This window comes from Pseudopodoces humilis, chromosome 6 (genome assembly GCF_049639895.1).
Source record: "Pseudopodoces humilis isolate 2021_Gansu_Grassland_sample_001 chromosome 6, ASM4963989v1, whole genome shotgun sequence".
NCBI lineage: Eukaryota > Metazoa > Chordata > Aves > Passeriformes > Paridae > Pseudopodoces > Pseudopodoces humilis.
In genome coordinates, this window is record NC_142205.1 from 27,939,332 (window position 1) to 27,963,247 (window position 23,916).

Genomic DNA, 23,916 nt, shown 5'->3' on the forward strand with positions numbered 1-23,916 from the left:
GAGATGAACCCTAAATATTAAAACCTAAAATCAAATAACTGTATAACTTTGAAGCACACTCTTATTCTGATTTCATCTTTCTTTCTAAGTGTGTGTGTTACAAAATTACAAGAGTGAAAAATCAATAGTGATCATACTTTTATCTTCTGCTGCACCTTTTCCTGATGGACATTAAAGCTTAAATTAAAAATTAAAATTAAATTAATTTTCAGCCACCAGTGTGTTTTGTTTTGAAAAGAGGCATGTTTACCAGAAAGGGCTCAATGATTTCTACTGCCCTCCATAAGCAATGGTCGGAGTTGCGTATGTGTGCATCTCATTTGCAGCTTCCCTTTCTTCCCCTACTAGAACACTACCTTCGTCTACTTTAGAGAAAATTAAACATGGTTACTACAGCCATATTGGGACATTTCTGACAACAATCAATAAAGATACTAGAAATGTGAAGGGTAAAAAGCTAAAAAATGTAACTTTCTAATGACATACCTGCATCCACCTACCTAATATTAGGCTGCTCTTAATGTGCAGAAGGCAGGCTCTCAGAGAGTTAATGGGTGTGTGTTAATTTTGCTGCTGCTGCTACATGGAATTACAGAAATGGGAGAACAGATCTGTTACTGTTTTTCATTTTTTGGATGTGGTGAGTTATATTTCATGGGATATGAAAAACAAATTTTACTTTAGGAGCCTCTCTGTTTTACTTGCATTACCACTAGTTTTGGCTGCTTCAAAGGCTGCAGAACAATTGTTAAACAGAGAAACATAAAATGCTTTGCTTAAAATGCAAGACAAATAAATATACGACATGGGCACTTTTATTGTTCTCTAACAGATGAGTGTATGTTAGCACTTAATATGGAAATCTACAGTATATATGCCACCTCCCCAGGCAGCTTCACCAGCAGTTCCTGAAATCCCCTCGTTCCCATGGTACATGCAGGTGCTCAGACTTCGGTGACAGTTTGCTTTTATTCTGCTCCCTCTCCACTCCCCAAAGATTGTGTTAAACAATTCAACTTAGAAATTATTTTCCTGCTCTAATTGCTTGACACTTAAAGGCTGACAAGAAACTTTCTTTGTTTTCTACCTATTTATTCAGGACAACTTATTTCCTTTCACTCACATGCAAGCACATAAGCTGTGCCTTGGAGGGTTCACTGCTCCAGACTTCTGAAAGAGATTGGGCAGTGAGCCCCAAGCCATTAGGAGGGAAGGACTGTGGCAGAAGCAGGCCTTAGTAACACACTGCTGTGCAGGACACTTGGTGGCATCCCTGTGTGGCCAAAGAAAGCACTGCCACTGACCCAGGTGTGACATCCCTGCTGCCTCCACCAGTTCCTCCATTCTGACAATTCGTTGCACCATATGTGACCTCCACCTTGTAATGAATAGAAAAGCTTTGGAAGGAAGAAAGTTGCAGAGAATACAGGACAGCTTACAAAGTCTGTGGCAGGAAAGCTTCTGAGACGGCAACCCAGGCAGTACAGCCCCACCATCATCCGAGTGGAATTTAATTTTTGCTAATGTTTTACATGGGATGCAAATCTTTTCTTTAAAAAAAGGCAAAGCATTAGCTTATGAACGTAAACAAAGATGAAAGACTGTTTCATTACATTTTTTACATAGCAGGAGTATGTAAGCAACGGAGATCAAGCAGAAATATTTATTTTGTTATCATTATTTTATCTTCATTGGTCTGTGACCCCAGCCAGCAAACTTTGTTTAAGGAAGTCTAAGTGAACAGGGTCTGTTTCCTATAAACTCGTCTCACATCTCCTGGTCTGGCTTGCATACAGTTCTTTCAGTAACTCCATACCAATCTCTGACACAGAATGTTGTTTACAAATAATTTGAGATAAAACATAAGCCTTTAGGTCTTCACCCAGCTATTTATTATAAAATGCAAGCCCTCATTTTCTTATTTCCTGCTTGGAGATAGATCACCTTTTGGATTTCACTGAAGTGGAGGCTTACCTTGTCTGCAGTTTCTATATAAGCAGCATTTGTAGTGCAGGGTTTTAGACAATACTAAACCCTGCTGTTGTAGAGTTGAAATATAAAGATTCTTTGTTGTGGGGTATTAATCTAGTGGTAACAAGATACATTTTTTTCTGATTTCTTTAATATGTAAAATTAAATGCTAAAACTGTTTTGAATTAATAATTATTTAAAAATGTTTACAACTTTATTCTAAAAATCAGAAAAAATCATAGTACTCTAAAGACAAGTTTGTCTTCAGAATGAAATAATATAACAACTTAAATCTTTTATATAACTTTTAACTGTCAGGTTTGCATGTGTATGCATGTGATGTACTCATAAATGTAGACACAGATTATTAAATAGAGGTGTTGCTGATTTTGGTACAGATAAACACAAACATATCCCAATAGTGTCCTTTCACAGGATACTTGTCCTTTACTTTGATAAGATCTTACTGCTGGTTTCCAGGCATGAATCAGTGGAGAGAAATAGAGACAAACAGTGCTAAGTCCAACATACAAACATTCCTTCCGACATACCCCACCATATAGGATTTTACAATTGCTACCCAGCTATAGATCAAACAGCACACAACTGACTCCTGTTGAAGCATCTATTAGGAGAGATTCCAAGAAAATAAAGTGATCAGGAATCAAATATTAGATACATAACAATACTCAAATGAAATATTACTGAACTTGGAACTCTGAAAGGTATCCAAGTAACCCTCTTTGCACTAAGGAATGAAATGGGAGACCCATGTAAGAACTGCAAATCTGGGGGACTGCAAGAGGGACATTCTTCCAAACTAATGGCAAATGCCTTTGGGGTCAGAGATGAGCTTCACTTGAGAGAGAGAGCCACAGAGCCAGAAAGGATCCTGAGCAGGGACTGGAGTAGGTGTGGGAAGTACAGCCTTTCTAGGATATGAGATTATTGCCAGAGTGAGAAGGTGGGAGAAACGGGGAACTTCTCTGCACTCTTAACCTTGGGGTGCTGTGAGCAATGATTGGATGCAACAAAAGCTGGTTTAAAATCAAAGAAACAAAAGACCACTTGGTTGTGAACTACATGCTTGCAAATCTGATTTCCCTATGCAATTAATTGGCTAAAAAAGTCTAATTAATAACAAAAATATAAAATAACAGAAACCAAAAACTAAACAGAAAATGAGAAGTGAGAATATGTGATTGATTGATTTTTGCATAAAGAGGGAGATTATTAATAGTTTTGTGAAGGAGGGTGTTTAAAATCTGTGTTTTGTAGATTTTTCAGAGCAAGAAAAGAAATAAAATGATGAAATTTGCTAATTTTACCAAATTGAAATAGAGAACTAGGAGATAAAACTGCATATGAAACTCTCTGTACTAAATAAAATGGAATGCAGTGATTAAAATAAAAATACTTCTAATTATAAATGCATATTAAAAGTCTCTATTATATCGTCTACCAATCTGGAAAACAAACCCAAAACTACGTCACTGTGGCTGTTATTCTGCAACTGAATTTCAAGCTCAGTGAAAATTAGGAAATATGTAGAACAACAGGCAAAAGAGAGGCTGAGCATACAGTGGCATAATAAAAAATATTTTCTAAACTCTTATTATGCATTGAACTGAAAACTACACACAGTGATGGCAATTCCATCTCAGAAAGAGAAAAAGGGGAAATAGAGGGGAAACAGAGAAATAGGGGGAAACATACAGCAAAAAACAACAGGAAAGGATTTAAAGTATGGTATAGCTTCTGTCTGAAGAACTGTTAAATACATGAATGTTTTCTTTCTGGGGAAGAGAGAATTTAAAGCCATATAAAAATCAAGAGTATCATGAAAAAGGAGAACATTTATTCATTGTGTCTCATACAGCAGGAATTTGCAGAAGTCCAAAGCAGAAATAGAACAAGAAATTTTTCTTTTTTTTCTCCAAGTAAATAGAAGCTATAATATATAATAAATATAAATCATACTGCAAAGAGTTTGTTATTTCTGATATAAGAGATACCACACATGAAATCAATCAAGCCATGTACCTGAAAGTGTTCTTCTGACTTGATAAAGGTTTCCTCTTCCCCTCATGGATCAGTTTCATTATCACTTTAGCAAACTATTTTCTTCTTTACAGATTCTAACATATGTCATATATGCTTATTACAGTTTACTGTCACTGGAAATGCCTAACACACTTAAGGTTGCAAACATTCTTCCTTTGGAAGATATTTAATGTTACAAAAACTGATACTGTCCAGCAGCATTATAAGAAGTCAATACATTATTTACCACAAAATGTATGGTCAAGTTGGCAAGTTTTTCATTCAGAGACTTCAAAAGTCTTACTTTTTTTTGTGAAAATATTATTGGCACCCAAGATATGAGCCCAAGCTTTGTCAATATGCCTTAATGTATAGCTAGAACACATAAACCATCATGGAGTTCTTTTATTTTCTCTTCCTCAAAAAGCAGCTGCATTACCGGTGCTTATCATCATACAACAAAGAGCTTTTACTTGTAGCCAACATGTGATTACAGTGGGCTTTAGTTTGGTTGTATTTGTATTTGGTTCATTTCCAGGGCTGAGCCTCAGATTAGCTGAGGCTCTTCCTCAAGGATGAGAAACAGGAAATGACTGGATCCAAACTGATCTACAGTTATCCAGGCTTACTAAAGATCTATATAGTTTACACCCAATTTAATTATCAAATCAAAACCAATGAAACACAACATTTAAAATACCCAACTTCATGTTTCTGTCCTATTTTGAATAGCCAATAAAATAGTGAAATATTATTTGCTCAAGTATTTATAGCACAATACCACTTTACTGTAATTTTGTTAATGACTAATACATTAATAATCAGCATTACAGTCTTTTTAGCAATTATGAACATCCATCCCCTTCAGAACAGTATCATTTTGATGTGACAACAGCCACCAAATTTATAACTGCCCAGAAAAAAGTAAAAAAGTTTTAAGCCAAAAAATAGTTTCTAGCATAGACTTTTTAAGAAGAAGATTAGACCCATCTAGAAGTTCAGACCTGTGAGTCTGCTGGTCTTCAAAATTTAATAAGATACTGTCTCGATTGTATAATAAATTTCTTGTTTCTTTGTAATAAAAGCAATCTAAGGTGTAAAGGTTTAAAGTCTTCTTTTTCCATAGGAGGATTATGTGGAAAATTCATCGCTTTGCCAATCTTCCCCCCAAATCATTTCGGCTCCCTATTCCCAGAAAATAGAAAACATAATTTATAGATTGCTTACACCTTCTTTCACTCCCTGGTTGAACTGGAAGCATCTTGAAAAGACATGAAATGAGAAATGGTCATCCCATTGGACATGGCAACCCAGAAAACAATGTCTCTACTATTTTTGTTCCTGAATTAGGGAAATGTTTCTCCACAAATATTTTCCCCCTTCCCCCAAATGGAAGACATTTCCTTTTATTGCCAACTTGAGTGAAAAACTAATCTTTTAGCTGCAGGAGGTCTTTTTGGAAACAATATAAATTAACCAGATTGTATTCCTATTGCCTTTTAGATTTAAGACTCTAATATGGTGTTTCTATTTAAAAAAAAAAAATTGTTGGTGCTCATTATAGCCATGAGCTATGAAACCTCGGTTGTACGAGACACCACAGACAATGACTTTTGGTGACCAGCCTCCTCACTGAATAGCAGAGGGCCTGTTTTCATTCCCGGTTTAGACATGACTAAAAATAAGCTTTTGACATTATTTTGCCTATCTTTTGTACATAAAGAGCCGAAAATTATTTTCACCCATTGAGAAAGACAAATATTTTATCACTGAGAGTCTACAGAGAATGACTACTGGGGTTACTGTGCTTTTTGGTGGGAGCGAAACACTAGCAGAATCATTTGGAATCACTTTTTTTTTTTGCACTTGTAAAAAAGTACTGAGAGCAAAATGAGGAAGTATTTCTGGAATGTAGCTGAAGATGTGAAAAGCAAAAATTATTCAAAATGGCAGTTGTACCACTATTTCTTTGAAACTAGAGAGAGAAATAACATATAATGTACACTGAGTGCTTTGTAAATGCACTGGAGGACCTAATTAAATCCACTCCTCCAAGGAAGGGAATGTAAAAAATTGAATTTATCCTCCAGGTTTGTGAAATTGAGACGGGAAAAGCCTGCATTCGAACCTAACACTGAAACTGATTATTCTTCATTATATTATTCTTATTTTGAAATTCAGGAAACCTGTCTGTCAAAGGACTTTTACAGAGTATGTGTATCTCACCTCTATATCCACCTTCTCTCTGCCTCTCATAGGCATAATGTGTATATATCTGCTACAGTCAATAGACATTCTTCACAGTATTTTCTAGAGTGCCTCAATTCCAAACTCACCAGCTGTTCTCCTGATTTTATAATGATATTCTTCTACTCAGCATCTGTAGCCTGCCTGGAAAGATATGCTCAGCCTTGGAAATTGCTGTTTCTGAGTACATAACTACAGGAAAAATAAAACAGATGACTTGTGAGCTCACATGGAGATTTTCCCTTGATTTTAAAACTAATTCAGATATATTTCCTTTACCAGCTACAAATTCTCTTACAACATGCAAAAGCTTTTAAAAAATCTTTATATCCAGTATGGTACACCCAATTAAGCTGACAGTGACTCAATGTTTGGAAGTTGTCTGTGACGTCTGCACAAAGGTATTTGATGATACTAGAATGTAAAATTGTTTCTGTATATGGAATCCTCAAAGCCCAGGTTTTGCTGTAGAGGATAAAACTCTTAGAGACTGTCCTTTCACAAAAAAATTCTTGTTTTAGTTGTTATTATTGAAAACTAGCAATCTTCTCTGATAAAACAGCGTTAACTGAGGATAAAAACTTCAGTCAAAATGAAAAGGGGTATCTCCATTTAGCTGCTGACATAAAAATGTGTAATGAATTTAACAGTACAACTTTTAGTGTGTTGAGCCTCTAAGGACAGCTAAGAAGTGGATTGTTAAGTGCTCCAGACTGAAAAGGTTAATCCAAAGTAAGTTCTCCTTGCCCTTTACATGTCTGTATCGTGTATGAGAAAATTCATGAGGAGGTCAAAAAAAAGATTCATATTTTGTGATAGTCTTAGCAAAGATGCTAGTAATACAATATTAAGGTTACGAATGTTCCTTAGATATATATATTTTATATATATATATACATATATTATACAGCTTTAATAATGTAACCCAAATTGCTTTGGCCTGGTGAATTTGCCACTGGTTCCTCTTGCCCTTTTCATCTTCTCTTAGATCCTTTAGCAGAACACCACCTTGCAACAATCCTCCATTTTACTCCAGATTTCTTCACTTCTTAGTCTAATGATGTTTACTTCAAACTCACCACCAACTCCATCTTCCAAAATTCCTTATTCCAAAATTTTTTATCATAAGGTGAATCTTCCACAAGTACCATGATGTTCAACTTGGAATATTTATTTGTTCTAGCATTAAAGGGCATTTTTAGGGGTTTAATCCTATTGTGAAACTCTCACCAATAAGACCTATTGACTTGCAAACTCTACAACTGATAAAGAGTGAGCAAGAGGGCGGGAGAATCAATAGAGATTCCAAGGTAAGATAATTAACTATAAAATTTCCTAAAGTTCAAGGGCATTTTATCTACAGCTAATAGATTTTGACACAGCCTACAATGGAATAACCAACAGGAAGTTTCACAAATCGCTGTAAGAAAAAGAAGAGCTTAGATGAAAGTGAAGGCTAGAGGTAAAGAGTACATAGTATGAGTGAAATTGGTTTTAATGATACACACAACCTAAGGCAAACTTTGCATTTGGAATGTGACTGATGTAAAATACACCAGAGATCACTCTGGGCATCACTAATTGCTATGTAAGTGATTTTTCTCCTTAAAGGAAACAAGCAACTATAGTAATAGTGGATTTGAAATTAACTACCAACAAACTGTTCTTAAGTAAGTAGTACCCGAATGCATCAGCAAATATCAATGGTGAAATATAATATAAAACATATTGAAGTTCAATACCAGTAATTATTACAATAAAATAATGTTCACATATGATATACATAGGATTTACATGTAAAAAATCTGTATAATTTTAGTTTGAGGTATAATTTATGCATATATACACATGCATATGTATACATGTATATACATATATGCATGCACATATATATTAAAAATACACCTGGGTATCTGGCTAGTCTTAAAGTCCTTACTAAGAATTCACGAGGATCTTCATCTTTGGATGACATATTTAAAGCCCTAGTGGACAAGGACCTGAGCAACTGGCTCTAGTTGACCCCATTTTGAATGACATGTTGGGTCAGAGACCCCCAGAGGCTCTCTCCTAATAGGAAGGAACTCAAGATCTAACTTCTGGATATGTTATTTCAATTGCTCTGGCCCTTATTTTACTCTGGTTTTGTCTTTTTGCTTTTTTTTTTTTTTGTGAAAAGAACAGAACATCAACAACCCCTCCGGACTTAGTCTTTTTTCTCCAGACAAATAATAGAAAATGGAACCAGATGAAAAAAAGAAAAAAGGAGAATACTCTAAAATATAGCTTCCTTTTGAGAAAAGAGAAAAACATTTATAAATTCTCTAACTCCTTCTGCTACTGCTGTCCTCAGGGAAGCTTCATAACAAAGAAGATACATTCCAGCAGCAAAATTCATGTTAAGGACAACAGAAAACTATTATATAAAATGTGGCTTAATACTTCTGACAATCAAGGAAAAGAAAAGTTAAGTAACTTTTGAGACCCACGAAAGTCAAAAGGGGGATCCTTAGATTGTTCCATCACCTAAAGAACAATTTTTAAATTGATTTTAAGCCCAGCACTTTACAAGAATTACTATAAGCCTTGCCTATTTAAAAACTGCACACCCAAACTCTTGTCTTTACTTTTAATTTTATTTTAGGAGGGATTGCTTTGTGTTAAAGAGGTCTTTGTGAATTAGGCCTAAATATACAAACTTCTTTCCCCCGTTGCTCTGAGTATGGAATTTGACATGAAGGTCAACAGGTACAAGTTCAAAAGAAAATTAGTTTTCAGGCCCACAAATTTATGGTGAAGGAAAGCTATTTGAATAATTCCTATTACATGGATGTAACCATTTGTGTTAATTTTTCTCAAGGCTGTAGACATAAATTTATTACTTCCTTTAGAGGAGTAATTTGATCCAACTATTTGGGCTATTTTCTTTTTTTCAGATAAAGAACTTTAACATATCTCAAGGAACACAGCAAGGTCAAAAAACTCTAGATGCTCATTTTCCATATTCATTATTGCTATATATCTATAAAATAATTTTCTGAGGTTTTTTAGACCAACTTTTCTGTGAATCCTATTTCTTGAGCAACCATATCTTAAAAAACCAAAACAAGGTAAGCATAACAGAGAAATTAGACTAAGTAGAACCAGAAGTTGAATAGTGATTTGTTTCTAGGACTTTAATTTAAACCTTCTAAATCAAAAACGCAGGCATCTATCAGCATTATATTTTCTTATAGTCTACAAGAAACTCAAGAGTTTAATGAGAAAATACTTTCTGTGATCTTTTCTGTTGTCCACCCTGTAGTTCAACTGCCTCAGGTGTCAACTATTTTCATCTGCAAGTGAGGTCAGGTGAGGTCATTATATGCTTTAAACCCCGGACGTGGTGCTGCAGAAGATAACTGCTTAATAGGAATATTCTGTTCAGTTGGAGTACTCATTAATACTAAATACGTGCACATATACTTGCATCAGCAAGCATGGGAACACAGTGCTGTAAAAGCCACTAAAGCTAAATCCTTTGAGACATCAATGTTCCAGCACAAATTTCACGAGAATGACAAAAAGACTCATTCAAATTGCTCTCAACTTCTCAGTCCCACCGCTTACGTATCACAGCTCTCCCAGACCAGAACATCTCACTGGAGAAGGCTTGTCCATAAGCTCATAAATGATTGTGATGTTAAAATTGACCCCAGAATATACTCAGGTACAATTTACTGCCTACTGGTTGTTCCCTGTCCGGTTCAGATGCATTCCCTTCACAAGCCAGAGCCACTCCTGGCCACCCTGAACAACTTCCTTCCCCCAAATGGCAGTAAAGTGTACAGTTCTCAGTCTATTGCAGAGGAGATGTTTGACCCCATTCTGGAATATCCTTCATGTCCTTTCACACCACAAAGTTATTTCCTTACAGAACAATAATTTTGAAAAATAGTAAAATCAAAGTTAAAAGACTTTTGAAATACATGAACAGATGATTTCCCTTTAGTTAACAATCTGGTCAATAATTACATGGAGCCTTAATGAAAGAAAAAGAAAGAAAGAAAGAAAGAAAGAAAGAAAGAAAGAAAGAAAGAAAGAAAGAAAGAAAGAAAGAAAGAAAGAAGAAAGAAAGAAAGAAAGAAAGAAAGAAAGAAAGAAAGAAAGAAAGAAAGAAAGAAAGAAAGAAAGAAAGAAAGAAAGAAAGAAAGAAAAGAAAGAAAGAAAGAAAGAAAGAAAGAAAGAAAGAAAGAAAGAAAGAAAGAAAGAAAGAAAGAAAGAAAGAAAGAAAGAAAGAAAGAAAGAAAGAAAGAAAGAAAGAAAGAAAAAGAATTTTCAGATTACTTATAAGCAGCAATTTTCAGGAAAACAAAGAATACTATATAGATTGACATAAAAAATGCTATGCATATCCAGAACAAATTAATAATTAAATCAGAACTTTACATAAAATAGAAATGCATTCACATATCAGTAAAAGATACTATCCTGATTTTCTCCCTAAACTCCTTAACGGCAGATTATTGTTATTTTTACTAGGTTAAGAAGAAAAACTAGTAAATCCATACATCCTCCCAAAAATTATAGTCAGCTGACATTTACTGAATCTTACTTTACCTCGTCTAAATGCTTGCACAACACACAGTGATCTCTGTATTTAATCATACGTTACTAAAAATAACTTAATTTAGTTAAAGACAACAAACAAACCTTGGAATTTCAGATTTGGAGTGTACACCTTTAAGACTGTATTGTCAATTATACCACAGATTTCATCTAGGGCTGAGAAAAGGCTAGAGACATAGCCCAGCAGAGGTATAACTGATATATCTACCTAAAATACTCCTCATCATCATTACCGCTGGAGTGGAGGGAAGGAAAGGTGGGGAGAGAGAAAAAAACATAGCCCTAAATGCCCTCTCTGTTGTTAGCTGAGGTGAAAGAACCAAATCACTCACACGTCTAACTTTCTTCTTTAACGTGCATTAAAAAATATGCAAGCAAGATCATACAGCTCTATTTATACAATAATGCAAATAAAGTTCAGCATTTCAAGCATGTTTTTAAAAGACGAAGAAAAATGCACATGAATTTTTTTATAGGTCTGGCATATTTTGATAAACAGAGTTGTCACAGTTTACAATGAAATGTATATTTTAAATATTATAAATTTTTTTTACCTTTATTTCTAGCGATGAGATCCTGAATGCAGAACACTCCAGTGCTGGATACTGCTTGTTTCTTTTCTCAGTTTTTTCTTACCTTCTTTTATATTTTCCCTTTTCTTCTTTTTCCTTTTTTCTTTTTCTTTTTTTTTTTTTTTTTTTTTTATTTTAATTTTTTTTTTGATAGTTTAAAGTGCAGAAAGATTCCAAGACAGCCTTACCTAGATGAAGACAATCAGGAATTCAGACATGACCTCCCTAAAATCTTTGGTCAACAGAAGAAAAAAAAAAAGCCCAAACAACAAAACAAAGAAGCAAACAAACAAACAAAGGAGCCCAGTCCCAGCTAGCTCCTGCTAGCATAAAAGTTCAGATTTCGCTACTGAGATCATTGCTCTATTCTAAGTAGTTTTGCTCAATGTGTGATTCTAACAAAAACACCCTCTGCAGCTGGAGGGAGCCTTAGCTAAGCACGAGCCTGTCAAGCTTTTCCCAGTGACTTCTGTCTACTAAATTCAGACTGATGTTTTGTGAGAGGGGGCCTCAACAACCAGGCCCAGATTGCCTGAAAAGTATTTCCTGCCTTTGAGAGAGAGAGAGGGAGAGAGAGACAGCGAGCCTGCCTGCCTGCGCCAGGGAGAGAGCGCAGAAATGGAGGGAAAAGAAAACGTCAAGACCGAGTGTTTCAAGGCAGTCAGCTTTATACACTGCTGGGCTGTTTCTGCCAAAGGAAAAAAAATCTGTTCTACCGCTACATAGTGTAAAAATGTCTTTAAATCTCTTCCTCCTGCATTTTTCCTATAAAGAAATACTTTATGCATCTCTAATGCTCATGCAAAGGCAACAGTAATCCAGAACAATACAAGAACATTTCTGAAACACCTGGTCATTGACATCAGGTAGTGAGAAACATGGTCTAAACTTAACACAGAACAATGGCAACAGGTCTAGTACTATTCTGTCAAATATACACAGTTAGATAGATTCCATTTAAAGACATATGCTAAAATTGCGTTCCTACTCAAGACAATAAGCAGGATCTGAGAAAACGAATGCTATAGTTTAAACACAGTCATTTTGCAGGCAGTGGAATATGTTGCTTTACCTCTTTTGAGAATCCTCCAGAGTCACACAAATCCAGCTCTGCAAAAGCAAAAGGACAGACTCCATCTTGATCATATTAGTATTTTGCTGACATAAAACACTTGTAAGTACTTCGTTCCAGTTTGACAGGGTGCCTGAATCATATCTCCAGAGTAACCCACAGCATCTACATCCTTTGCTCTGTACAAATTTAGTGAATATTGTCTGTTTATCTTTTCTGCTTTCTCCTGCCTTCTCTGAATGACTTCCTCTTAGCTGTTCCAGCCTGAGAACTTGGATTACCATTTGGTTTTGATTAAAACCAGACGGACAGCTCCGTGGAAGTTTGAGGGTAAGCTAATGGAAATTACTAGTATGGCTTTAATTACTGTATTTATTAGTAATAAATATTAGCTATTCACATAACAAACTCAACTAATAAACACGTGCAAAACCCCATCTTTGGCCACTGGTTTCATATTTAGGTGAAATAACTTAGCATTTATTTTATTTACGTCAGAGTGACTCATAATAGTAATCAACATGTACATTTTTAATTTTTTTTTACACTTTCTTTCAAGACAGAATTAGTATTGTTGCTATGTTTATTTGTCTTACCAAGTGGGTCAGCCATACATCTCTTACTCTCTGATGACCCCTTCAGCTGGTGTAAACCCTCCTTATTAATTACTGGTCTGAGCAAATGCTTTAACAGTTATTGATCAGGTTATTACTTGGAAACTTTGGCCTTTGCCTGGTTTCAGAGGGAGCTACAGTTGTAAGACATTGCAGATGTTTTCATACACAAAATGTCTCGACATTTACTGACCACAAAGTCTGCATTCAGCAGGCCTGCCACAACTGGGACAGGATATTTATTCTGAAAGGAGATAGAAGATCTTCTTAATTACTAACTGCTGATACATGAGTTTCTACCAGCCTCCAACAACTGCTTTTAACTGTTTATATAATGCCTTCATTAGCTCAATTGAATTTTTTCTGAAGTCAAAGGAAAGCCAGCCCTGTAGGGCCGTCTCCAACTCCCACTAATATGGCCGTATCTGGAGCTAATTTGTCAGGCTTTAGTTCCTGAGCATGTGGAACTTTGTGCTAAAATCTGCTAAATTTGCCGAATGTGGTCTTCGTTGTCACACATGTAATTTTATATATGCAGTTTTCAGCCTTAAAATTACAGTATTAGCTTTAAAAGTTAGCTGCAAAATTATCCAGGCCCAAATGGAAGTGGGTTTGAAATTTTTCCCAGTAGCTTTCATGTACATGGATAGTGGAGGTAGACAGCCTTAAGTGGAATGACTTCCCAGCCTAACCTCTGCATCTTCAAAGTCAGAGGTCTTTGAAGCCCATAAAAGGAAACAGCACATGTGCTGGTAAACTCAGAACAGCCAGAAGCACAGCCCCAGAGGTAAATAACTTCTCAGGATTATTTTTAACTACATTTGGCTACTCTCAGTTCTGAATCCATAAGTTTTACTCTACTGTGAAGTGTGATTTATACTATTTCCCTGCAAGATTTCAGTTTGGAATTTAGTGAATAAGTTACAAGCTGTGAAGGGGCACATTTTATTTGCAATTATGCAATTGCACAAATTGTATAATTTTAAAATTTATGTTTATGAGAGTAAAAATAAAACAAAAAGCCTTTAGTTTCCTTGCAGTTAAAATTTACTAAAACTGTTTGATTTTATAATACTGAAAAAAAGTAATGAAAATTAAAAACACACTATTCCAAAAAAGGAAACAAATCTTCCAAGACAGAATTTTAATTATTTTTTAAGAATTATTTTTCTTTAGCTAAACTTCACTTAATATTCCATCATAAACCATTGATTTTAATTAAATAAGGAGTTCTTTTTTATTATTTTTTTTTTTTCAGAAGCCAGTCACAAGGAATAAGAGAGATTGAAACATTTATAAGTGGGGACATATTAAACAAGTATGAGATTATTAGAACATTATCTGCTATGTGAAACAGTTTCAAAAAGAAAGCTAATTTCCAATATTCTAGTGCTTGATGAATAGCTGAAAAAGAGAAAAGACCATCATAGACAATGTCTGTGCATTTCCTGTCTAAGAAAACTGAGGGCAGACTGTCTCTTAAATATCTTTTCCTGCTATCACATCTGGAGAAAGGAGGGGAATAACCAGAGTTTGAATACGTATTCAAAGCTGCTTTAATAAAACTTTACAATGGTAGAATAGAAAGAACATGTGAAATCAGAACATTTAAGTCTGAAATTTTGATAATTCTGTTTGATCTTGAACAATAAATAGACCAGAAAAAATAAGTAGAGGAATGGAATACTAATGAGAAACAAGGAAATTCAAGAATAAGACCAGTTAATAGCACTTCCATTTGGTCAGACTGACTATACTAAAATGATAGAATTTATCTCCTTGCTATTTCTAAGCTTAAGTTAAACACTAAGGTGGTCTTTTTTCTTGGCACATCTGTAACTCAGAAAACCATATGTCTCAAAGTTAGGCTATATAAATCAGGTATTCAAACAACTCCAACTTTTCTTTAGGTAACATTAGGTGAAGAATTCTAATATTCTATTCTTATTATGATTATATTTTATTTCTAAATAAGAAATGTAGAAAAAAAATCACATTTGTTCAATGTGATATTTGTTCAATGTTCAATTCAAAAAAAATATTTTTGTCATACTAGGGTAAGCTGAGTACATGACATATTGTGGAATGACAAACTAGCAATATGTTATTTCCATGATCCTATATAAAGTGAACTACCAAAACAGTTAAAAAACTAAGAAGAATTCAAAGTAGTCAAGCAATTTCTGTTGCAGCAGTACACAGACATTAATATAATGCAGATGTGGACATTTTCAGACACTCTTTATTTGTCTGAAGATCTGATGGTCTTTTCTAGACCTCAAACTACACATGGTGGTAGGCTCTCCCACAGTTTAGTTTTTTCTCAGTCAAATTCTTACATAAAGTCATTGAGAATTTATCCGAATCTCACAGTTGGTCTATAGGAAATTATTAACGTAATATAGCTATGGTTTACTGAATGCAAAATTCATGTAATTTTTGTGAAACAGTATCATCAGGGTTTGTGGACAGACCTAATGTGTTTTTGTGCTTAAAAAGCAATCCTGCTGAGAAAGTGATGTGCTAAAAAAGAAAAAAAAAAAGACACCTGTGGTCTTCTGTGGTCTTACTCTTATTTGTCTTAAGAAATAGAAGTTGCTGTATGCCTTACAGAAAAATAGGAAATCTTTCACTAGCATCTTCCTTTTTTCCTAAAGAGCATATTTAAACCTGATATATTTCCCCTAAAAACTGAAGAATAGAAAAAAATCCTGTTTTGTTTAAACACACCTGGAACTGCTGAAAGTACTGCAAGACAGAGATGAATAGAATAGCTCTATCTTAAAATATATTTTCAATCTTGCAATTTTTGCTGTTGTTTCACAGTGGAATTAGCTGATTTCATGTGGTATTCCATTACTTCCCTATTTCATAAATATCAAGTACATGATTTTGTTCTTGCCAAGATATTTTATAAAGATATTTTAGATTTGGTAAAATCATTATAAAACACAAGAGGGAGCAGGTGGAGGGAAAGAGAAGCATCCATCAGGCACACACAGATTGGCATAATAGCATAGCTAGGGATCAGGCATGGGAGAAACACAGATTTCATGCACTAGCCCTGTTCAGGGACATGACCATGTTTCCTGTGTGCTTGCTAGGTCCCAGTTCATTGAACTGCAGTATAAATATGTTGCATGAGGATGTCTGAACGAGTCCCTTTACGATTTCCAAGTTGAAATAAATTTCCAAGTGATCATTTCAGCAAAATGAAATAAATTTGAATATATTAAAACTATGTCTATATGAACAGCTATTCACTGCCAAGACTTTATGAACAGGATATAACTGGACCTGCTTGAAAAAATCCTCATCAAAATCACTAGGAGAAGCAATAATATCTATGTGCATCACTCTGAAAAATAACGTTGGGGTTTTTTATATGAAACATACCAAATAAAATAAACACCCAATTTGCTAATAATTGCTAATAAATACGCAATTTGTTAATTACATTTCTGCAATTTGGAATATTGAACTCTAATCATCAAGGACTTTACTCAGTACTTTAGACAGAAATAATAAGATAATTTTTTAAAGAAGCCCCGAGTCTTGCATGTATTGATACACCTTGTTCTCAGTGATGTGTTATCATTAAGCCATTAAAAGGTAAAAAGAAAGGTAAGGCCCTTTTGGTTTTTATTCAAAGATTCTAACTTTTCCACAGAAGATAAACTCTCAAATCTGAGGTTGCTGCTGAGGCAGGCCCAAGCACCAAAATATGCCAAATGAAGATTGACATGGATTAAAAGAATGCAGTGACTTCCCAAATGAGTAGATGATAACACTCAGACAGATTACCTAGTTTTAGAACTGTTTGTTCTCTTTCCTGTTTTGGGATTTTTGATCATTAACATTTAGGTTTGAATGATCCAAGAAAAGATTTTTTTTATTGTTGTGACGTGCCTCTGGGAGGCAAAGAATTACTTTTCAGATAAGCATTGTCCCACCCCAAACCCCTTGTGAAGGACGGCCCAGGAGTTCTGATTGGGTTTGAGTGCCTGGGGGGTTTCTCCCTTGGTGTGTTTCTAGTGGTCCCTGACCCTGAACTCCACCATACTTACTTTCTTGAATTGTAAGGAAGGAAAAGAAATGTCTCCTTAACACACAGAGGAAACCAAGCAATTGAGAATTTACTACAATATCTTCTTTAAAACTAAGCTGGCACATAATAAAAAGGGTGAGTTCACTGAAAATAAGATGCCTATGAGCCTAGCCAAGACAATTAAAACATTGATCTTGGTTAGACAGACAAGACTTCATGTCTACTGTAAAAATACTGTCCATTTCTAACGCAAAATTTAATATATTAAAGACAAGTGAAACTACAAAAAGAAACATTGTGGAAATCAGTGGATATGATAGTGTTTGATATAGCATATCTTGATATATATTTGTAGGTCTACGTTACTAAAGATATGAATACAGGAAACAACTTGAAAACTCCATGTAAAAGAGTACAATACATGTCCTTGACATATTTATTACTTTGAACACCTAGAAGTTTTGTTTGAAAAATTCCTGTGATGTCTGGGAAGCAGTCCAGATGCCTGCCTCTCTCTCAGAAAAGATGGTTTTAATCTCTCCTCTCCCCAGTATGTAAACTAATCTTACAAATCTAGTATAAAGCATAAAGGACGTGGAAGTTGGACTCATATCAAACATTGATAATTTTGCATTTTTCTTCTTTGAATAATCAGATGACAAAATAAGGTTACCCAAAATTCTTCTCCTGGCTATGTATACTAATTTTTTTTTTGTGAACCCTTAAATATCAGTTTGTCATGGGAGGCAGAATAAAACAGTTCCTGTTTTTCACTTTAAATATGTCATCTACTGAATCTTCAGGTCTGATTCCAACCAGTTTTAGGTCAGCAAAACTGCTGGAGTCCTCAGATCTTAACTGAGCGAGTACTCCTTTTTTATTTTTTACTTCCTTTCATTTTTACCTCCCTTCATTTTTACCTCACTTCTTTTTGAAGATACATAGCTGGTATCTTTTTCCCTTATATGTTATTACTCTTTCATCTTCCCTGCAAATATCTGCTGTGTATAATTTGTCACTCTTTGTCAGATATCTTCTCATTACCATCTTCTCTCCAGTGAATTGAAAAATATGCTTTTTTTCATTTTTTATCCACTTTTATAACAGGATGCCGTTTCCCTGTTCTTTTGACATTTATAGAAATCTATTTAGTAAATCAGATACACATAATGCTATTATTTACACTGGTATGTGTTGTTTCTTTTGTCCCTCAAAATTTGAGATTGTTTCTCTCTGAGGAAAAATTCAATGTTTCTAAAATACTACACACACTCAAAGCCCTCTGTTGTGCTCATCATGGTTTCACTCAAGTTAAACGTGGTCTTGAAAAAAGATGTGAAAACAGTTTTATCATTGTCAGTTTTACCACTTCTAGAAGGATTAGCAGCTGGGAAGCTCTGAACAATCATGGTAGTCAGACTACGAAAAGTAGGGAATGTGAGAGAGGGAAAAAATGTCTTACTAAGCTAAATTTGGAGAAATGTTCTCTGTTTTAGAATACCATGCAAGAATCAAATACTGCCAATGAAAATATCAAGAATGGAAAGAGGAAGAAAGCATCAGCAAGGGATGAATAGAATATTTATCCTGCAAAAAGGGAAGCGGAAATCCTTCAAGATGAAAGTTGTATGTGATCTTGTTTTCTACTCAGAATCAGTAATGCAGTTTTAGTGAAAAAAATATCATAGTGGTAATTATAATGAATTTAATAAAATCTTTAATGCTAATTTTTAAAGAAACAGTAGCAAGCCACTCTAATGTCTAATCACGATCAATAAAGGCTAGGCTCCCACCTGCCCATGACAAAACCAATAACACCAACCAAAACTTCTCTTGAGAAGCGTTGTTGCAGAACTCCCTTACTGAGGTTTCCTCTTTTTCCAGATTCCTAATATACCTACATTAGCAGGTTAGTACAAATCCAAAGCATTTTTTTAGGAAAATCTCCTTGTAATTCTTATTTACTATGTTTTAATAGCAGGTTCTAGGAACATGTGGATGAAAGTGAACTGCATCACATGAAGCACACTGAATACATCCAGCCCAGGTCACCCTACTACTTAAAGAAACAGAGCCTCTGAATGATCTACATATAAAGTAGATCTCCCTTCCTCTGTTGTTTCCCTCTGCAGCTTTACTTTCATTGGACACTACTCACCAATGCAGACATAAGTACTGTGGCCCAAGACCAGACCAAATAGACCACAAGATCATGTAGTCACTGGTACAGCAAGTGTTGCTTGAAAGGCTCCATGAATAACTGATAGTCTTGGCTTACAGGCATTTTTGAAAAAATGGAAGAAACCTTGCCACAAAATGAAATTTTATAGGAACAGAATCAAAGCATGTCTCTCTCTAGTTTTTTTCATGGTATTAGATGTTAAAAACAACTAATAAGGAAGCTTTAAAAAATAAAACTATTGGGGTTAACAACTTAAATTTCCATTCTGGAAAAGTGTGGACAAAAATCGTGGTCTTTGAGTTCTTTTTTCCTTTTCTTTATTTTTCCTAATAGTCTCAATGCATTTTGAGTCTTTTAGTCTTTAGTCTTTGTTTTTCAAAACCAAGTTGTTTAGGCCCAGCTCTTTCTTCAAATTCCTTTCTCTTTGAGGTCAGTTTCTCAGATTAGTGAGATATATTCAGAGTTGGGTACATATATATCTGTCTTGTCTTTAAATTTTGGCTGGTTGCTGCCAGTTTAGGAATACTTGGAGAGTAAAAGGAGAATGAAAGCTACTGAGTATTCTGTGAGAGCTCTAAGCCTTTTAGGACTGAGAAACTAAGCGTAAGAGAAAATAACATAAGAAATTTCCCTTAATTACTGCTGTTGTTCATGGAGATTGAAATACTGAACTAGCCAAATGGTGTGCAGAAATCTTAAATTTAACTTGTAGTCATCAGCAGTTGAGCATCAGATATTTCATTTCATCTCATGGAGACATTACTTGCATTTTATTTTCCTTATATGCTCTGTGGTCAGATTAATGTAGAAACCACCAGTTCCTCTGGTTTTAATTTAAATGTCGAAGAGGTTTGAGTTTTGTTGGGTTTTGTTGAGTTAAAAATGAAAAAGTAAGAAATATATAGCTCAGCATACAACAATGTGGTTTCACTGGTACATAACATATGGTTGTTATCTCCCAACCCAGTTGGAGCTTGTGTTGCAGATATGTCTTTGTTCATATTTGTAAAAGAAATGAGCACATGTCCTTATCCCCTAACGAAGTTAAGTTACTGCACTCTCCCAATACAGTCCTATCCCATTCCTGAAGGGAAACCACCTTTGAAAAAGTTGCTGGTACTATTGATGCCCTCCTTATTCTCATCACTGCATTATTCTAATTACCATTGCAATTTTAATACTTGCTGGAAATAGGGAAAAGAGAGGGAGAAGGTAGAAAAGCCAGGTGGTTTTCTCCCAGCATTATCTAGCTCTCCGCTCTGTGGATCGGGTCCCTCCCTTCATAAAGAAAAGACTGGAAGAAGTCTTCCCCTGGAAAGCGTAATGAATTCCCTGGGCGGGATGAGCAATTTTACTTCCCCTGCAGAAAGAGGCATGAGGAGGTATCTTCACCACCCATCTGCACAGAGTCAAGCCTCTCACTTGGGAGAGAGCAAAAGTCAGATTTCTCAGCACCAGCTCAGATGTTGGAGTGATCAAACACATTCCTGCTACCGCAACCTCATCCACAGCTCATTACACAGTGTGTGTAATGTGTTTGCCTAATAAAATAAGGAAGCTCATCCTTTCTCTGAGTTCCATCAGACCCAAGCTTTACTGTATTCTATTTCCAGAAAGATCAATTAGGAAAAAAAAAAATTCATAAAAAGGTTGTATTCTCGATTTTTAGTAAGTTAGGAAGCAGACAAAATAGACACTGAACTAAAATGCTAACAAATATTGTAAATTTCAGCTTCTGTCTCTCCAAGGGGAAAACAGAAACAGGCATAAGGTTGTCAGAAATAGTTGTCAGAAATATTCTTGAATTTTAATTGGATATTCTGTACAAGGACAGTCATAAGAAAACATGACAAGCAAGGTCAGGCCCAATATTCCGTGTCTTACAGTGGCCAAGAGCAGATTCCTAGTAGTGGCGAGTCATGAAATATTATAAGAACAAGACAACCTCAGAGGGAGGATTTTCCTGCTAGTTCTTGTCTTCTGTCCCCCAGTTTCCTCAAAAGTTTAGATGAGAAACTCAAGCCAGTGTTTGTATTTTTGTTTAATAGCCCTTGATATGTCTATGTACAGATGGAGGAGAGGTTGTTCTCGCTTTGCTGCCTTAGCTAATATGAACCACAAGTTGGGACCTCCCTTAACTCATCAGAATGCTGAATAAAATATAGTAAGGTTAAAGACCAATATTCAATCTCATAAATACTTTTTGTACAAACATTTAAATTATGTTATATACATATCTTTGCATCCTGGAGGCTTTTAGCATTTGTGATGTTATCAAAGTATTAATAATATTTTAATATATCTTTAAAATATATTAGTAATATGTTAGTTACATATTAAATACTTATTAAGATTATTAAATTTTTACAAATTTTACATCTGTAATATTAGTAAAGTGTTGTGCTGAGGAGTTTTCTCCCACAAAGTCTCATTTATCTTTATGGTTACTATCTGCACTGTTAGAATGTCTAAAGACAAACTTCTTTCTTCTAATAATCATGCAAACTGCTTTAAGTCAGCATAGCTAAGGTTCATGATACTAAATAAAATGATACCAGGAAGGAATCTGTCTGAAGTAAGCCAATAATTCCCTATTGTTTGGCAAGTCTGAATTGATTTTGAGTAACTGGTGGTTTCTACAAGAGAACAGTAATAATTATATTTGTCTACCAAGTATTTTCTCAGGAAACAGATAAACAGCATTTTTTGGTTTGTTTTAAGAAATACATTACCATTATAAGTCTTTTCTTATTGACTCTGAAGATGAAACAGGTTAGTAATGGAATGAAAAGTGATACAGAAAGGGTAAATTTTTAGGATATTTGGCAAAAGAGAAAATAAAGGCAGAGTTTGCACAAACTTCATAGATTCTGTAGAAATGTTAAGCAGAGTGTGCATATCGAAATAGAAGAAACAAAGCCCTGTGTTTCTCCAGAACTGTGTTTCACCAACTACAAATTTACATGTTATTACAACGAGAAAAAATGATAAGCTCCTAGGGGTTGTTGAATGCTCTTATGCAGCCAGCCACACAAAGAAGGTTAGGAAATGGATCAACAGCTTTTGTACTCTTACATATTCCTTATTCTTTATAGTATTTTATATTCTTATATTTTAGATAGGTGGACAAGTATAAAATGTTTGACATAAACACAGAGATACCACAAAACAAGTATCAGTAGAGGGAGAGAGGAAATAACCTCAAGTTCCTCCAGGGGAGGTTTAGATGATTAATTTAGATGACTGTTAGGGAAAATTTCTTATCTGAAAGGTTTGTCAACCATTGGAATGGCTACTCAGGGAAGTGGTGAAGTCACAATCCCTGGAACAGTTCAAAAGGTACATAGATGTGGCACTTGGGGATATGGTTTAGTGGGGAAACAGTTGTGCTGAGTTAATGGTAGAAATTGATGATATTAGAGTACTTTTCCAGCCTTAATGATTCTAAGGTTCTAGGTCTGAAAATTCTCAAGGAGGTTTTGCTAAGTAGACATGGCCACTGAGAGACTGGAATCCCACAGGTCTGAAAGCAATTAGGAAAGATGAATCCAAACAGCTCACACAAGTTTGGAACAACAGGACCAGATCCTCAACTATTTTAAATTGAATTATCTCCCCTGAGTTTAGTGCAACTATTTTGATTCTATCACAAGAACATTAACAGCAATAAAAGTGACTTTTCAAGTAAATGTACTTTAACATCTTCCCAAGAACATTCATATAAATGAGATTTAAGGAAAGAATTGTCTTCACTGAGGGATGAAGAATGTTGAAGAACCTGGCTGCATATTGTCCACTCATAATATTTCATAGTATATTTCTCATATACTTATAATATACTCATAATGGCACCATTTACCATATGCAAGCATGCATTCTGCTTTATCAGTGCTTGTCAATTCTATGGAAATAAAATGTACCACCTGCACCCCATGAGATAATTTTTAATTCATCTTGTAATTACAATAGTTTTGTACAGTACTTGAAAAGAGAAGACAATTAATGTATCTTCAGATTTTTCTTGAAATTTGTGCTCTTTAAAAGAGATACTGTCTTTAGAGGGGCTTGATTTGAAAACTAACAATTGCTTGAAAGATATCCCTGAAATAGAAGATACAGTCTTCACAACAGGAAATGTAAAATATAGTTAAACACTATACAGCTTTCTCAGTTTCTTGCCAAGTTATGACAGATAACTGATCAATTACTGAAAGGTAGAAGCAAGGCCAAAATCTGGATAGCATATTCCAGAGAGACTAGAACTACTTTTCTTTGATGAGCTCTTGAAAATGTGCTTTAACTTCAGTTTATATCATTCTGTCACACTGTCAACCAAATAGCTTTACAATGTCTTGCTGAAGAGTTAGTTGTCTAGAAACATGAAGTTGTAGATTGTGACAGGTTTTATTTCTATGGGGCCTCCAGTAATTGTAATTTTACAGGTTTTGTCATCAATTTGCCAACACAAGAAAAGGTGTGTGCATCAACCACCATGTCCACTAACAGGTACACTTGAGACCTAATTTGAGGAAATTTTCACTTCTCCTTAGAACATTTAATTT

General features: G+C 34.9%; 1 protein-coding gene across 2 annotated transcripts in view; it reads right to left on the reverse strand.

Annotated features, from left to right (window-relative positions):
- Nucleotides 1-12,537, reverse strand: part of DLC1 (DLC1 Rho GTPase activating protein) — a 212,295-nt gene extending 199,758 nt beyond the window's left edge. Inside the window, exon 1 of one of the 2 annotated variants that reach the window (XM_014261642.2) lies at nucleotides 12,511-12,537. The gene's annotated coding sequence lies outside the window, so the exon portion shown is untranslated. Of the gene's footprint in view, nucleotides 1-11,420; nucleotides 11,542-12,510 lie in introns of those variants that run through there. The other variant, XM_005517699.3, reaches the window with a different exon arrangement.
- Between the last annotated feature and the right edge of the window lie 11,379 nt (nucleotides 12,538-23,916).